General features: G+C 41.0%; 1 protein-coding gene across 7 annotated transcripts in view; it reads left to right on the plus strand.

Moving 5' to 3' along the window:
- The first annotated feature begins 1,195 nt into the window (after positions 1 to 1,195).
- The window catches only part of WDR7 (WD repeat domain 7), a 343,609-nt gene continuing 326,208 nt past the window's right edge, over positions 1,196 to 18,596 (plus strand). For 3 of the 7 annotated variants that reach the window (XM_065598784.1, XM_065598785.1, XM_065598786.1), the window contains exon 1: positions 1,234 to 1,406. The gene's annotated coding sequence lies outside the window, so the exon portion shown is untranslated. Of the gene's footprint in view, positions 1,407 to 18,596 lie in introns of all 7 variants that reach the window. The other 4 variants (XM_024103360.3, XM_005296832.4, XM_024103361.3 and 1 more) reach the window with 2 other exon arrangements.

Below are 18,596 nucleotides of genomic sequence, written 5' to 3' on the forward strand. Positions count from 1 at the left end.
CCGAGGTACAGAGTGTCACACCTTGGACTTTGGATAGCCCTGTCACTAGGAACATATGGTAAGGATTTTATCTTGAACCAAGTTTTGTTTGTTAAGTGTTAGCTACTAGAGAGCATTTTATCTTCATTCCTCTTGTAACCGTTTCTGACTTTAATACCTTATAATTGTACTAATTTAAAATCTCTCTCTTTGTAATCAGAACTAATCCAGTGTTGTATTTAAACTGAAATGAATATCTCCACTTAAAAGCAAACTGTTGAATATTGATCCCTTACAAGGGGACCTCTAATATTGAACTGTCCAGGAGAGGGACGAACAATGCAGAACAAATATTTTGGGGGAAAATTCAGGACTGGGAGTGTGTTGGGGTCACTCTGCAAGTGGTAACCAAGGCTGGTGGAAACCAGAGTGTTGCTGGCAGGCCATAGTTATACACAGACACCCAAGTTATGACTTGCATGCTGTTTGTGAGTGGCCCAGGTTGGGAATTACAGTAGCAAAGCATTGTGAGGCACCCAAAGATGCAGGACAGGTGGATTGCAGCTTGGAATGTGACAACCACCAGTTTTCTTTCATGCTTCAATTTCCAGCCATCAGAGCGCATTATACCTTCCTATGCTAGATTGAAGAGCCTATTATCAAGTACTTGTTTATTTATGAGAGCTATTAGTTATTCCAGAGGCAGGCCCGGCTCTAACATTTTTGCAGCCCCAGGCAAAAAAAAAAAAAAAAAAAGCATCGCCCCACTGTAACACCCACCCCCCCAGCGCCGGGCTGCCCAAACCCCCACCCCTCGCAAGCGTCGCACCACCCAAACCCCGAGTGCTGGGCCGCCCCGTCCAGAGGAACTCCCCGTGGAGATACTCTGAGAATCAGAGGGCTTTTCCTGATTTAGCATAGCCCATGACTAGGCTGCTAGGCACTGTGAGACTGCAATGACTAAATAATAATATAAAAAGCAACAAAGAGACCTGTGCTCGCCAAAGGCACTGTCATTGTCTCCTGCCCAAGGCACCCCCCACAACCTACTGCCCCACAGGCCTCTCCCCCTCCCCAAGGCAGGGCGCTCTGGAAGCCGAACAACCGCCCCCTCCCTCAGCACTGCAGCCGTGACGCGTCGCCCACCCGGCTCCCGTCCCGTCCCGTCCACCAATGGGGGAGGGATCACGCCGATGTGGTCTCCATAGTTACGCCCATTCCTCAGCCTGCCGTCAGTCACTGCGGTGAGGCTTTGCGACACTGGCTGTAGGAGTCACGGCAGCTGGCTAGAGCTTGTCAGCTGATTTACTGCACCGGAGAGTGGGGCACAGGGGCAGAGAGCCCTGGGTACCCCCTTCCCTGCGAGCAGGGGCCAGGGCCGGGCCACGCACCACAGACTGCGGCAAGATCGGGTCTTGCCTGTACAGGTTAGTGCCTCACTTCGGGGGAGGGGTAACTGCCTAGTCCCACGGGGGACCCCCACCCCCACTTCTAGGGAGGAGGCTTTGTCTCCTTCTCCGAGTGTGACCTCCCGCGCCGGGGGGCGTGGGGCTTGGTTCTGCCTTGGCCCCCCCCCCCCCTGCAGCGCGAGCCCCCTTGGGGCCGGGCTCAGCCTGGCAATCCTGTCCCCCCGCGTGAGCCCAGCTAGGTGTGGGGACCCCCCCTGCAGCTCAGCTGGGTGTCAACTGGGTCATTTTAGGGGGGTTGCGTGGGTGGCAGTCACTTGCTAACATTGTCTTGGAATTACTCCAATCAGGAGGTTCAGGATCTGGCTGAGTTGCAGACCCATTGCTGTCACCAGAGCATATTAATTCAGTTAATTGTGTTACAGCTTTCACTTTCCAAACAGTTATATGCCTTTATGAATTAGTACTCTTTTAGAAATTGGGCTCAATAAGAGGTGAGTTTCCATGAGTATCATGGCACAACATGTGGTTACAATATGAGGGAGGGGGGGAAGGATTCTTTTTGCATATTGGAACATAATGCCTGTGGAGGCGAAACAGATGTTACAGTGGTACTAGGTTTTATTTGAGTTGTGGACACTCTCCATCACCACAAGTATTATAGATGGCATCCTACCAAATTCCATTTTGGTCAGTTTCAGGGCCAGGGGTTTTTAAAATTTGTCAATTTCAGGTCTTCAGTTTACATCTGAAATTTCACCATTTAGTATCCCTGGGGGTCCCAACCCAAAAGGCAGGCAGAGTGTGGGGGTTGCAAGGCTATTGTAGACGGGTCATGGGATTGCCACCTGTACTTCTGCCCCGCTTCTGGCAGGGGTGCTGCCTTCAGAGCTGGGCAATCAGAGAGAAAGGCTGCTGACTGGGAGCGCAGCTCTAAAGCCAGCACCACCACCACCAGCAGTGCAGAAGTGAGGATTGCAGGGTATGGGAGGGTTGGATTACCATATGTCAGGTTTTCCCAGCAGTCTCCTGCATCATGGGGGTAGAGGTGACAGCTCAAACTGCGGAGCTTCCTGGAGGTGGGTCTGACCCATCCCAGGAGTAGCCCCTTCAGGGGAAGAGGAAGTCTTGTCCCTCCCCATCCCCAGCTGGACCCCTGTGTAGTGTAGGAGCCCCTGACTAGGTGCCAGATTTCACAAGGGAGATAAGATTTCATGGTCTGTGATGTGTTTTTCACTGCCATGAATTTGGTAGGGCCCTAATTATAGAATCAGTTAATAGGTGTATGATGGCACCTATTGCTCATTTAAAGCAAATCCCCTGTTACAGGGTAGTCTTTAGGAATTAGTAACTTTGGTAGTGACTTGATGCCAGTCAGGAACTCATTCCTCTCCATCCAGAGCTCAGGATTTCATAGTCATTGTTTTCCTCAATTTACTATTGTTGTGAAAGCAGATGCTTGCACCCACATAGCACTTGGTGGATTTACATGACACTTCATGTAGGTACAGATGTCAGCCAACACAGAGCTCATTGCAGGATTGAGGCCTGTTGTATCTTTTAGAATTTTTTTCTCATGGGAGGAATTTCCCTGTGTGGTAGGACAGGAACATGAACGTGAGGGTGACTGCAAATGACTTATTTACAGATTTAGCATCTATTCCTGTGAAGATTTATGCACATGCTTAACTTGTGCAGGTAAGTAGCCCAACTGAAGTAAACAGGACTCCTGAAGTTCATAAAGTTAAGCACTTGTATAACTCTTTGCAAGATCAGAACCTTGGAGTATAGATCTTGCTACAGCAGCACAGCCTCTGACTAGGTTAGAGATTAAATGAATTCAGTAAACTGAGTTATGGTAGCACTTTTGGTGCTTATGGTAGAATGTTGCTGATAGCTTTAGATATCACTCATGAATAGAGGGAACCTCTGCTTCTTTCTCCTTCCACAAGTTTCAGGATAGAAAGATGTTGATAATTGTCATCTTATGTTTTTGTAATACACCCATGTACGTTAAGACACTATAGATAACAGTATAGGGTGACTTATATGGTACAGCACCTTTTGATTTCTAAGTTCTGGGAAGTTCTCTAAGAAATTAGTAGCTTTAAAAAGAACTCCTGATTAGGGAAACTTGTATGAGTTGTACAAGAAAAGTCATCATAACATGATCCCTATTGTTTTATGTAATTCCTTTCATAATAGAAGGCAAGATAATCTTAGGAAATAGCAAGGAGTTTTAAATCTAGTTTCATAACTACCTTGAGTAACTTGTACTTCATGTGACAGCTTGAATGAGGAAGGTTTTTTGAGAAAAAACGAAAGTGAGATTTTTTTAAAGTCATCATTAAGGAAAAACCCTTCATTACAGAAATGAGATGCTTTTAAAAAATGGCTAAAATTAATGCTATGTAAGTGATTTTATAAAATGAGAAACTAGAAATAATTCATCTTCTCATATAAGCAACTGTAGAAGGTATGTTCAGCCTTAGTCTCATATTTGTATTGTTAAAAATTATAGTCTGCACATGTATGACTTTAATAATTCTGTTCACTCACTCAGCTGGGGTGAGTAAAATATCCACCTTTAGCTTTTTCATTATCATTGCTATCATGATTAAAGTTTAAGGTGTATATCTTGTGTCTGGGCTGGTAATATTTTATGAATATTTTGCAAGCCAATAAAGTCCTAATTTTAGAAAGTCTGCTTATTTATTATTGATTTGGTATTTGTTTGGCAATAGTGTTTAGCGAATTAATATCTTTATTTGTAGTACGCTAGTACATATGACCCAATCAAGACCCATTATATTAAGGCTATAGAAACAAGTAACAAGAAGACAGTCCCTGCCCTAGAGAGCTCACATCATATGTTTATGATAAGATGCAACAGGTAGCTAAGACAGACAGATGACCCAGGGTGTCATTTGAGAATTGACAAAATGAGTGATCTATCTATCTAAAACTTCAAACGTTGGCCTTTTTAGGTATGAAGTACTTGTAGATTAATTTAATTCCAAGGTTAAGATGAAATTTATCATTTAAATGAATAAAGGTAGTTAAACTTTCATGCATTCTGTATAGTTTCTTAAAAACAAAAAAAGAGGCTGGATCCTGCAAAAACTTAATGCGTATACTCAACAGGACTACTCACACATAAAATTAAGTGCATCCAAGTGTGATGGAGGCAGCTTTAAATTCATGACACCTAGAATAGAATAGTTTCCTCCCCAGTATGAGGTAATTCATTTTCATTTTTCTGACTATGATTTTATTAATGTTCCACAGATATTTCAGACTTTTCTGAAATGGTTAGAATTAATGAAGATATACCACACTAAGAGTTTATACTGTACCCATTGCTGTATATTTGAGTGCCTAGTCTAAGATTAATTACCCTTTTACCTTTAGGGTAATTTTCCAGGCCAATTTAATGCTTGGTCAGCCTGATGAGACTGATAGCCAGGTTGCAATCATTGTATAGATACCCATGCATAGTACCTGGATTGAAACCATCTACTCAGTTTATGTGAGCCCCTTCACAGCCTACCAACTTGGGCCAAGTTCAAAATAGTGATGTGGGACCTGATCCTGCAAACATTTCTGCACGTACTTAACCTTACTACCACAACCAGTCCCATTGACTTCAGTTGGCCTACTCATGGTTAAGCATCTGCACGAGTTAGCAAGATTAGGGTTTTGAAGGTGAAAGTCTTTGTATCCTGTTGTTAGTCCATAGATACATCGAGTCTTCTTGACAGCTGCTTTAATTTTTTGTCGTCAGATGTCCAGAATTGAGCATCGTAAAATGAATAAATGTACAGTTTAACTCACCAGCTGTTAATTCTTCTCTTCAGTTCCTTTCTCTCTGCGTGGGGGAGGAGGGGGAAGTTTCATTAAAACTTGCCAACCTGAATATCTTTTTGTGACTTCCTGCATGTAAGTAATATCCTGCTGTGCCAGCACAACAAGAAATTCACTTCTTGGTTGTGCTATAATGTTGTAAAGAAATGGATTTTTAGTTGAAATGTAATAAAAAGAATTTGGATTCTTGCAGTGCTTTCTTCGCTTGTATTTTGTCTGTGAATCTGTACATCTTAAAACAGTATTGAAATCATGTAGCTGTTATTTTCAATTCAATACATTGAGTGGATAAAGTACAAGGGAATAATTGTCATTCCCTATTCTGGTAGAATGTTCTACACTTGCCACCTGTCAACCGAGATGATAGTAACCGTCTGTGATACGTGTCAGAATGAAAGACCTGTCTTCAAAATCATTTTATTGTACTTAGTATAATGCAACATATGCACTCTAAAACTGTATTTATTGTGGTGATTCAAAGGCATTTCCATCATTGACACTTTTTGAATTATTTATTTGGATAGGTATACAATATATAATTTTCTTCCTTTCATTTTAATAATAGGCAAGGAAAGCATCTAGCGGCATTTAAATTAGATAAAAGCTGAATTTAAATCATCATCATCATGGCAAATCCCAAAGGGATGTTGCCTCCTTGCTGATCAATTGCCACCTAGGTCCTTAATGTGACCTGGCTGGATATTCAACTTATGTCCATCACAGGCGATCTTATCGTGCCACGGAAGGTTTTGGTGACCACATGATTGCTGGCCATGTAGCAACATTCCTCAGTAAACACGTTTTGGAATTTGTTGGTCTTCCACCCTAATAATGTCTGTACCAAGAAAGCCTCTGAAACCGAAATAGTGCTGATGGAGGTGGTTGCTGGGTTTGACTGAATGCAAATGTATTCTGTAACTACTGAGAAACTTTTGAGTTACAACTAATACATTGATTGGTACTGACTGTATTTACTGAACAACCAGCATGTGTGGGTGGCATCATCTAGTGGTGAAAACACAGCCCTGGGAGTCAAGCCATCTGTGTGACTTTCTGTGTGACATTGGGCAAATTATTGTTTTTGCTTTTAAAAGCATACACTTTTGGCATGGTTCTTGGGGTCAGTGCTGATGCCAGTATGATTTATCACAAACAATCTGTGAACTGAAGTGTTTGTAAATCAAATATGGTCTCAGACCATAACAGCTCTGAAAAGAAACATTACAATTGTCAAGTAAATGTATGTATTTTAAAATGTGTGTAATCTGCGTGTTAGTGCAACATAAGTCAGAAGGACTAGGAAGAAAACATTACATCCTCTACCAATTGTATTCTTCTCTATTTAGAAAACTCTTCTACTTTTTTTTTCTACATTGTCAGTGGAATTCAAATATGCCTATTTTAGATTTGATATTACAAAAATACAGAGATGACCACCACCCATGACATCAGCACTGATCTGTGAACTGAATTTTGGGTTTTCAGACAATAATACTAATGTTTTTTACTTCCACAGCAGCTTTAATACAAGGATTTTAGTGACATTTACAAGTATTAATTAAGCTTTATAACAGATTTCCAAAAAGCATTCCAATGAAGTTAGGTTATCATTATAGCCCCATTTCGAATCGTGGAAACTGACATTTGGGGGGTTCAGTGTATTTCATTTTGCTTTTCTGTTAACCAGATCTATCTTGTGATGTTTCAGATTATGGTGAGTTCTACTGTAATGTAGACTTTAGAAGGTATGAGCACACTGTGCACAAGACGGCATGGAAATTGTTATTTAGTATAAGCATGTAGAATAAATTTAAAATATTTTCCTTTTTGTAGAAGAACTGAGCCTAGTGTGTTGGTGTTAGTTCATAGGCAAGACAAATTATTATTTTGAAAATTAACTCATGGATTAAGCCTGCTAAGATAGTGAAAGATTCCTCTTCCCCTGCATGACATCCGGGGCCGGGTCAGATCCACCTCCAGATTTCTCCCCGGCTGCAAGAAGCTCTGCAAACTCCTCCCCTCCTTCCTCCCGCTTCCTCCACCCATTGCTCCTCAGCTGCGGGGGAGAGGGATCCCTGTACAGGGATCCAGACCCTCATACCCAGACCCTCCCGCCAAGCCTCAGAACCCTGCACTCAGAACCCCCATGATGAGCCCCGGAACCCCAACGAGCCACCCACATCCAGATCCCCACCCCATCAAGACCCAACCAGTTGTACCTGGATCCTTACTGAGCTCCACTGCCCCCAGCATCTGGACCCCCCCGCTGAGCCCCAACTACCTTCACCTGGATCCCCCTGCAGAGTCCTATTACCATTGTACCCAGAACCCCCCAACAAGCCCCTGTGCATCCACATCCCCTCTGCACCCAGATTCTCCACTGAACTGCCCACACACAGAACTCTCTCAACTCACACCTGGATCACTCAACACTAAGCACCTCCACATTTGGATCCTGCCTTGCTGAGTCTGCCTCCCACACCTGGTGCACCTGGCATGGAGGGCCAGGGCCCTTGGGTGTTTCTGGAGCAGGCCCGGTCCTTGTACTGTCAGGGTTGTGTGCAGCCTCACCACTGAGTCCATGTCTCAGTGGGCAGGGGAGCTGCACAGTGATCTCCCAGCTCTGTGCAGCCAGTGGCCTGTGCTCCCCAGTGCCATGCTGGAGCCTCCACATTTATTTGACAAATAAAATTTGCAGAATTTTAAAATACTGTGCACAGAATTTTATTTTTTTTGGCGTAGAATTTTTAATTTTTTTGCGCAGAATGCCCTCAGGAGTAAATATGCAGAGGATTAGCAAGGAGATTTAATGACTGGCACCGAAGATGGTGGGTGTCGCTGTCCAGAGGCAATGCACTGGTGAGAAAACCCCCTCCTATCTAGCTGCTGCGATTCCTATCATAGATTAATTTTTGTTTGGGTGTACTCCTGTTTGATGTCTCAGAAATGTACCCCTCCTCAGCATCCATTTTAGGTTCTCTTTTATGGTGAGCAGCTCCAGTACCAAAGTTGTGTCTGAACAGACTGTCTACACTGAAAGTTCTGCTGCAGCTTAGAGAAGTCATGAGTAGTAGCAAAGGCCCAGTAGCTTTTTGCACACGCAGGAATCATATCCGTTTGTGCTTGATTCATGTTCAGAAAGTTATCTTCACAATAGTAAGGATTAGGAACTAATTTTATTTTAAACGCTAACTTAGATTCTACAGAGGGTGATAGCACTCATCCCAGGCAAATTGGTGAGTGGATTTTTCAAGCCATGATAATGCTGTATCATAGGATCATAAACATTTAGTGCTGGGAGGGATGTTAGCAGGTGATCTAGTCCATCCCCTTCACTGAAGCAGGACCAGGTAAGCCTAGAGTCTAGACCATCCATGACAGGTGTTTGAAGGTTTTTAAGAACAGGTTTGACAATCATTGGGATTCCGCAACCTCCATTGGCAACCTATTCCTGTACTTAATTTTTTTCTCCATATGTAACCAAAATCTCCCTTGCTGTAGATTAAGCCAATTCTTCCCAGTCCTACCTTCAGCAAACCTGGAGACCAATTGATCATTGTCCTTTTTGTACAGCCCTTAATACATTTGAAGACTGTTATTAGGTCCCTCTTCAGTCTTCTTTTCTTAAGACTATACATGTCCAGTTTTTTAACCTTTCCTCAGAGGTTGGTTTTCTAAATCTTTTATCATTTTTGTTGACCTCTGAACTCTCCCCAATTCAACCACATATTTCCTAAAATATAGTGCCCAAAACTGGTCATACTACTCCAGCTGAAGCCTTGCCTTTGCTGAATAAAGCAGGATAATTATCTCCTATGTCTTACCTATAATACTTCTGTTAATACTCTCTCTGGAGTGTATTAGCCTTTTTCGTGACTGCATCACATTGTTGGCTCATGTTCAATTTGTGATCCACTATAACCCCCAGATCCTTTTCTGTGGTACTACTGTACAGTCAGTTCTTTCCCATTTTGCATTTGTGCATTTGATTTTTCCTTGTAAGTGTAGTTCTTTATGTTTATCTTTATTTGTTGATTTCAGACCAATGCTCAAATTTATCAAGGTGATTTTGAATTCTGGTCCTGTCCTCCAAAGTGTTTACAGTCCCTCTCAGCTTGATCCCATCCACAGATTTTGTAAGCATGCTCTCCATTCCATTATCTGAGTCCTTAATGAAAATATTGAATAGTATCAGATCTAGGACCGATCCTGCGGTACCCTACTAGGTGCGTTGTCCCCATTTGACGACAAACCATTGATAACTACTTTTTGAATACCATTTTTCAACCACTTGTGCACCCACTTTTTAGTAATTTCGTCTATACCACACTTCCCTAGTTTGTTTTTCAATTGAAGCACTTAAAAGCATGTGCAAAATTTGAAAATCTAAACAGCAAAGGCAATATATCTGACACATTAGTGTCATATTAAGTTCTATAGCTTACATGCTTGAGACATGGGGAAGAGTGATGGACTCATTAAGGATAGGCTTTTAACTCAGCTTAGATTTCTATGCTGAAGCATCTTGCTCAGATGATGATCTCAGTTATTCTGTAGTATATGAACTTGCTTGGTTTGGTGGTAACTTATATCACCTGATGTGTAAAATAGTAAATTAAAGTGTCCCACGCTTGAGTTCAGTCATAAATATCCAGTTTTTTAAAACTCAACCTTGTTTTTTGGCTTTCTGTTGAGAAGCCTCTATACTCAATTGATCCACTTGATCTATCTTTTTAAGAATGAAAATGCAATTTAGTTTAGAGAGGACTCTGGCTTGAATAAAAGAGGTTTATATAAGCTTTTTTTTTTTTTTTTAATCCAAAATTTCAAGGAGCACACCTTGTTTAGGAAATGCATGGATTACAATAACTATGCTCAAATAGATATGATCTGGGTTAAATTCCTAGCTTTCTTTCTAACTATCAGTCATAAATTGTGCACCAGAAAGTAATTTGAAATGCATTTGATCTCATAAATTTTGACCCTCATTTAAGTTTAAAATTTGTTACTTAGTAGTGATTTTTCCAACTGCAGAATGCGTAGTAAAAATGTTTTAAAAACATTGGATTTATTTAATATGATTATCTGACATTTTGGACACTTATAAGTTAAGGAATTACTTTCTCACTGACTAAATTTGAACATAAACTTAGTAATTTAAGACTTTTTGTATGTGCATATTAGTTTGTGGCAGGGATGCTCTTAAATCCTGAGCTGCTAACACTGATGATTTTATCAGTTTTCTTTTACTATAAAAAACAGAATTGAAACTCTGTTAATAAATGTGTGTGCAAAATATTTGTGTATATTATGGAAACATGAGTAACTGCTCCGACTTAAGACGGCATTGAGCCTGTCACGTATAGTTAACCAGGACTGAAAGACCTGTTTTCCATGCTTCCGTGATTGAACTTAGTGTCCAAAATTGGCACAATAACACTTAAGAGGACAACTGGATTTCATATGTCTTTTTCCCCTTAAGTGTTTACTGACTTTTTGGAAAAACTCCCTTTAAAAAATGTTTGTTTTTCACACTTTTTTTTAGGCTTGCCATACATAGCAACCACAGTTGCCATAAATTCCAAACTTCACTTACCCACTTAGGATATGTCAACACAGCAATTAAACCCCCCCAGCTGGCCTGTGCCAGCTGACTTGCGCTCACAGGGCTCAGGCTAAAGGGCTGTTTAATTGCAGTGTAGACATTCGGGGTCGGTCTGCAGCTCGAGTTCCCAGCTCCAGCATCTACACTGCGGTTAGCCTGAGCCTGGGTTTTTAATTGCAATGTAGACATACCCTTACACACACTTCTCATAATATTTTGAACATATATCAGAGGGGTAGCCGTGTTAGTCTGAATCTGTAAAAAGCAACAGAGGGTCCTGTGGCACCTTTGAGACTAACAGAAGTACTGGGAGCATAAGCTTTCGTGGGTAAGAACCTCACTTCTTCAGATGCAAGTAATGGAAATCTCCAGAGGCAGGTATATATCAGTGTGGAGATAACGAGGTTAGTTCAATCAGGGAGGGTGAGGTGCTCTGCTAGCAGTTGAGGTGTGAACACCAAGGGAGGAGAAACTGTTTCTGTAGTTGGAAAGCCATTCACAGTCTTTGTTTAATCCTGATCTGATGGTGTCAAATTTGCAAATGAACTGGAGCTCAGCAGTTTCTCTTTGGAGTCTGGTCCTGAAGTTTTTTTGCTGTAAGATGGCAACCTTTACATCTGCTATTGTGTGGCCAGGGAGGTTGAAGTGTTCTCCTACAGGTTTTTGTATATTGCCATTCCTGATATCTGACTTGTGTCCATTTATCCTCTTGCATAGTGACTGTCCAGTTTGGCCAATGTACATAGCAGAGGGGCATTGCTGGCATATGATGGCATATATAACATTGGTGGACGTGCAGGTGAATGAGCCGGTGATGTTGTAGCTGATCTGGTTAGGTCCAGTGATGGTGTTGCTGGTGTAGATATGTGGGCAGAGTTGGCATCGAGGTTTGTTGCATGGGTTGGTTCCTGAGTTAGAGTTGTTATGGTGCGGTGCGTGGTTGCCGGCAATGGCTATCCAACTACAGAAACAGTTTCTCCTCCCTTGGTGTTCACACCTCAACTGCTAGCAGAGCACCTCACCCTCCCTGATTGAACTAACCTCGTTATCTCCACACTGATATATACCTGCCTCTGGAGATTTCCATTACTTGCATCTGAAGAAGTGAGGTTCTTACCCACGAAAGCTTATGCTCCCAGTACTTCTGTTAGTCTCAAAGGTGCCACAGGACCCTCTGTTGCATTTTGAACATAGTTACTTAAACATACACAGTTATTTCTCTTATTCAGGATTAATATTTGAGCTATGCAAAGATTAGCTAGTGGAAATGTGCAGATCCATCAGATACTTGAGTTATGGATAAACACAATTTATTTTTTTTTAAATCACTTTCTCTTGATGGTTTTTTCTAGATAGCTGTATTCTGCATTCACCCCGGTGAGGTAGGCAGGCAGCAGGTCATATGGGGTGGACCGTCAGGAAGAGATGGAGCATAAAGGGGAAAGGGAAGGTTTGTGTAGGATGGGGAACAGAAGGCTGATAGACCCAGTCTCAAAGGGGAACGATGGGCTGAGTGGGTTTTAGGGAGATGTGTGGCAGGTAGCAGGATTGTACAGAGGGCCAGGAGGAGAGGAGTGCCTGGAGACATTGGTGGGGGGAAGCAAAGGGAAGTATGCAAGAGGAAAAAGGGTTGGGGATCGGGAAGGTGGGGGCAGAAGGAAGGGGTGTGGTACTCCACACTTGACAAGTTTCTTATGATTCATCAGAGTAAAGATCCTCTTCCTTTGCTTCTCCGTTACACAAGCCTCTCCCAACTCAAACACCAATTCTTCCTTCATACTGCACTCCACATAATTCTGTTTCTATCTCTCTCTGGCCTGGTCTGCACTAACCCCCCCAATTCGAACTAAGGTACGCAACTTCAGCTATGTGAATAACGTAGCTGAAGTCGACGTACCTTAGTTCGAACTTACCGCGGTCCAGACACGGCAGGCAGGCTCCCCCGTCAACTCCGCGTACTCCTCGCGCCGAGCAAGATTACCGGAGTCGACGGCGAGCACTTCTGGGTTCGATTTATCGCGTCCAGACAAGATGCGATAAATCGAACCCAGAAGTTCGATTGCCTGCCGCCGAACCAGGGCGTAAGTATAGACAAGCTCGCTCTCTCTCTCTCTCTTACACTTGAGAGTGGTGATTTGAAGGTGAACTGCAAAGTAGATTAAATATATCAGCTTTTTCTGTTTATTTTTTCCAGTAGTAAAATAGGTCTTTGGCAATTTTAAAGTTCCTGGACTATAATTCATCCTCTCTTAATTCAGTGAATTAAACTAAATCAAATTAATGCCACTTTAATTCTGAAGTAAGCTAAACCAAAAATTCAGTGAATAAGGTAAATTGAATTTAGGCTACTTTAATTCTGAATGAGTGTGTCCGCTCAGGGGTTTAATCTACCTTTAATTCACACCTATAGTTAATTTGGATTAATTTTCCTGAATGTTATGCAAGGAAACCTTTAGCCTGGAAGAGATACAGCTCACTTTTAGGCATCCAACTTTAATGCCACATTGCAGGTCCTCCACAAAATTGCCAGAGTCCTCCAGAGAAGAAGTACTGTACTGACAACTAACATGTGATATTGCATTATGTAATTATTCATTCCCTTCTGCTTTTGATCATTTGTTAGTAGATTCGTTTGTCTGCTACTGTAGCTTGCTGTTCATTGATGTAAAAATATTGATTGCTTACTAACATTAAATGTGTTTTTTTAAACAAGAGATGTATTTGGTATTCAGTAATGATAGAGAAGCTGTATCCATTGTAGCCCAACTTGTTCATCTGTTAACATGAGCAGGTGGTATTTCCTGAAAATGAAGTTTTTAATGAAGGCATTGAGAAACCATAATAAAAAACTAGAAGAAAACAGGTAGTTATGGAGAATAATCTGTTTCTTTTTTTAAAGGACTTTATCTTAAACAGTCTTAGGGTTTGCAGTGTTGTGTTTAGGTACAAAGTTCTGAAATTTAAATACCTTTTCCAGTAAAAGTATAAAAATAGACAAATTTTATTTTGCTGTTTATGCCTATATTTTTCAAGAAATTTCCTACATTTTGCAGGATATTTCCTTTGTTTGTTTTTGACTAGTTGGGGAGTTTGGATGTGAAAATGTTCTAAGACTTTTGTATGTGTTTGTAAATATTTTTCTGAAACCTTGAGACTTGTGAAAATCGTAGTTAATATGTAATGTAGGTCAGTTAAAAGTTTTATAAATTAGTTGATTAAACACTTAACTTTGACTTATGTGGAAAAATTGCAGAGGAGAAGAAATGAAGCTTGTGTTTTTAATAGAGAAACATCTGCATTAACTTTGAAAATATTGGCATTTGCATCTGGAAGGTGATGTAAAATTGAGTTATTACAAATTAAGAATGTGCTACTGTTAGTTTCCTGGAATATAAGCAGTAGGAAATAAAAAGGCATGTGTACAAAGTATTTTCCATAGTGCTTATTAAGATTTGTACTAGTTTCTTAGATTGTCACTATTCTATGTATTTAGTGATGGATTACCATTTTGTTCTTTTTCTTCAAAACTATGAACTGTTAGATTACGTTCCCAGTAAGGCATCACTTATTGTCATTAACAAATACGGATGCTGGGTTATTGTAATGAAATAAATAGTTTTAGTATTTGTTATTGAGACCATATTTTTCCTAATCATAGAGGTGAAAGGAATGGCACATATGTTTGTGTATATATGAGAGTGCAAGGGTAATACCTTGCTTTCAGGATTAACTCTAGCTCATCTTTCCAGACCCTTTATACAAGTGCTATGGCTGGAGGACTGAATTTTTGGGAGGCAGATAAGGAAGAGCGCTTCGGGAAATTGAGGCTCTAGTCCAGATATTTCCCACGCTAACTTTTTCTCTTCTGTTGCTGATAAACTCTTTACTTTTTCTTCTTATAAACACTAAGGCTTGAAAAGACCTTGCTGTCTGCAATTTTTTTTAAGCCGTTCCACTAATTTACAAAGCGTTCTTGTATGGTCAGGATTATGATTTATTGAGTATTGTAGCCATGTTGGTCCCAGGATATCAGCGAGACAGGGTGGGTGAGGTAATATCTTTTATTGGACTACGATATGCTATTTTTATTACCTTGGCATAGGTGCACAAATGCACCACTTTTGCTTTAGTTTAGGTACAGTTATGGTTGAAATTTTTTTTGTATGTTGCTTTGAAAATCTACATTATTAACAAAAAAGTTTTGCTAATATGTTTTAGCTAAACTACTTATGAAATATCACAACTCTTTTTAACAATGTACTGCTCTGATTAGAAGGTAACCGTAGATGGGTTTTTAAATTATTTTTTCTTGCCTCTGTTACAATTCAGTTATTGGGAGCAGTCAGGAAGGGAACAATTGATTTGGCATTGCATAACAATCAACAATAAATTTTCTGGCATGTTGTTACAGAAACTCATTCTGATGTAATTTGACCAATATTGTAGTTACCACTATCTACCTTGGTTCTGCACTATTCTTGTTTGTTAAATCATAGTTCTTTATAAATGTAGTCTCTTCAAACAGAAGACACAGCCCGCCACAAATTGATCTTGCACAGTAAGTGACAGCTCATGTTACTCACTTGGCTTGGGCTTTGTGAAAAAAATTAGTATCTCTGCTGCTTTACGGACGTTTGCCACTTGGTAGCTATGATGTATTCTTCAGTAATTTTCCAGAGCCATGCTATTCTCACTGTTTTCTGTGTTTCTGTATATTCAAAATTCTACCCATAGCACATTATCCATTAAAAATATGCTACATTATAGTGTTGGGCCTCGCTGGCTGCATGTGTTGTTATTTATGGTATTAAATAACAGGAGACAACACTTTACAAAACACACTCCCTGAAGCATTTGCATGGTAACTTCAGTTTATGTGGGATAGCACTGTTAAGCCAAGAGATGTTGAAGGCCAAGATGAGCTTAATGTAATATAGGAAAGCTGAAGGAAACAAATGTTTTGAAGAGGGAAGGTTTCTTGGCATACAAAAGGTGATTCCAAACACAGGAATGGTATAAAAGCCAGGATTTTGGGGGATGAGACAAAAGGCCAAATTCGAACATAAGAACGGCCATACTGGGTCAGACCAAAGGTCCTTCTAGCCCAGTATCCTGTCTTCTGACACTGTCCAATGCCAGGTTCCTCAGAGGGAATGAACAGAACAGATAATCATCAAGTGATCCATCACCTGCCGCCCATTCCCGACTTCTGGCAAACAGAGGCTAGGGACACCATCCCTGTCCATCCTGGCTAATAGCCATTGATGGATCTATCCTCCATGAATTTATCTAGTTCTTTTTTTAACTCTGTTATAGTCTTGGCCTTCACATCATCCTCTGGCAAGGAGTTCCACAGGTTGACTGTCCATTGTATGAAAAAATACTTCCTTTTGTTTGTTTTAAAACTGCTGTCTATTAATTTCACATGGTGGTCCCTAGTTCTTGTGTTCTGAGAAGGAGTAAATAACACTTCCTTATTTACTTTGGCCACACTAGTCATGATTTTATAGACCACCATCATGTCCCCCCCTTAGACATCTCTTTTCCAAGCTGAAAAGTCCCAGTCTTATTAATCCTTCCTCATACGTATTAATCTCCCCTCATAAGATCGTCACAGGAGTTTTGACCTGCTCTGTTTCTGACCTGGGTGGGTTCATACCTCCTTAGGTTACCTTCCCAAGTAACTGGAATTACAGACACAAGCCACAGTGCCCAGCTTGTGTAAGCAAGATGTATGAAGTTGTATTTGCATACGCCAGTTCTGAATTTGGTTCAATGGCAATAATTAAGATGAGAGAGACAATAAACCTCAAGTAATATGCTTGCAGATGGGATTGAGGATAAAATTCTCTATGGGCTAACTTCTCTATTTGAGCAATTTTTTTTTAAATTTTGTCATTTTAGAAGCAAAGTGGGAGGTATGTGGTTTTTTGTTTTTTCACCTTAATTTGCAGAATGCCTTTTTAGTTCCTTTTACATTACTTAGTGTTGGAGGAGTTGGGAACAAACAGACTTTATCACGTGTGTTCACAAAGCTCTTTTCTGTAGTGCACAAGTAGAAATAGTGCAAGATTTCCTTACTTAGGTTCTGTCTGAATTTGACTATGCATCAGCTTTACTCCGACTGCTTTTCTGGCTTGGTCTACACTAGCAATTTATGATGATATAATTACGTTGCTCGGGGTTTTGGAAGATCCACACCCCTGAGTGACGCAGTAATATCATCTTAATTCCCGGTGTATACAGCACTGTGTAGATGGGAGGGCTTCTCCTGTCAATATAGCTACTGCCTATCGGGGATTATAGATGCTGATGGGAGAATCTCTCCTATAGGTGTAGTTAGTGTATTCCGTGAACTACTACAGTGGCGCAGCTTCAGCATTTTAAGCGTAGACAAGACCTAAGTCAGTTACTTTGTAGTTTGGTTGGAGTCTGAGCTCTGGTAACATGCTAAAAGATACTTGTGGTGGACGAAGCTGAAGGAATAGTTAGGGTACGTCTACACTGCGCAAGTTACACCGTGGCCGCGGCAGCGCTGTGACATGGGCAGTGGAGTCACGCTTTATCGCCAGGGGAGAGCTCTCCCGATGATTAAAAAATAACCACCCCAAACGAGGGACGATAAAGCACTGTCTGTACTGGCGCTTTTCAGTGCTAAAACTTTTTTCACACCCCTGAACGACTAAAGTTTTAGCGCTGAAAGTGGTAGAGTAGACACAGCCTTAGAATTAAGTCATTAGCTAGTGAGCTCTTTGTGGCTGGGACTGTATTTGTACAGTGCCCAGTACCATGGAACCTTGATCACTGTGGGTACGTCTATACTTATCTCCGGGTCTGGCGGTAAGCAATCGATCTTCTGGGATCGATCCTGGAAGTGTTCGCCATCAACGCTGGTACTCCTGCTCCGCAAGAGGACTACGCGGAGTTGACAGGGGAGCCTGCCTGCCACGTGTGGACCCGCGGTAAGTTCGAACTAAGATACTTTGACTTCAGCTACGTTTCTTAGTTCGAAGTGGGGGGTTAGTGTGGACCAGCCTGTATGTGGTTCTTAGATGCTACTTCAATAAAAATTGATGATGATACAGAAGGTTGTCAATACAGTTACTACTGTAAGTGTCCCAGCTTCTTTAGAACTGGCCATGGGGATACTTCGGATTTCAAAAATATTTTAAATCCTGGTATGGCTTGGATCTCTCTTAAACATATCCAGTGTAGTGTCTTCCAGGAGATGCAGATGTAGCAGTCTATCTCATCCCAACCCCTGCAGTAGATAATTTAGTTTTTAAATATTTCTGTTTTAGGGGGTTATTTGTTGCATTTAGCAGGTTTCCTTTCTAGCCGTTTGAAGTTACTTATCTTATATGAGCGAGAAATTTGGGAAGGTAAGATCTGACTTGAAACGCCAAACAAATGTTGCACAGGATAAAATACAAAGCCTGTGTCAGTCACTAATTTACTGCTTACTACAGATATGGAGCTAGAGAGCATCAGGTTTAAGGGCTGTTGATTGCTGTAAAAAAGTACCACATGTCTTCTATCGCTTGCTTCTGTGCTGGTCTCAACTCTGGCCACTGATTCAAAATTTTAACGTTAAATGTATTTTTGTTTTTAACAAGGAACTCAAGACACAGATCTTTCACCTTTTCCTTTCATATCACCATGGTTGGTTATCATCCCTTGCTGTGTGTATGCATATATCTATATATATCTACATATAGATATATTTTTATATATATAACTAA

This window comes from Chrysemys picta, chromosome 6 (assembly GCF_011386835.1).
Source record: "Chrysemys picta bellii isolate R12L10 chromosome 6, ASM1138683v2, whole genome shotgun sequence".
NCBI classification, from domain to species: Eukaryota; Metazoa; Chordata; order Testudines; family Emydidae; genus Chrysemys; species Chrysemys picta.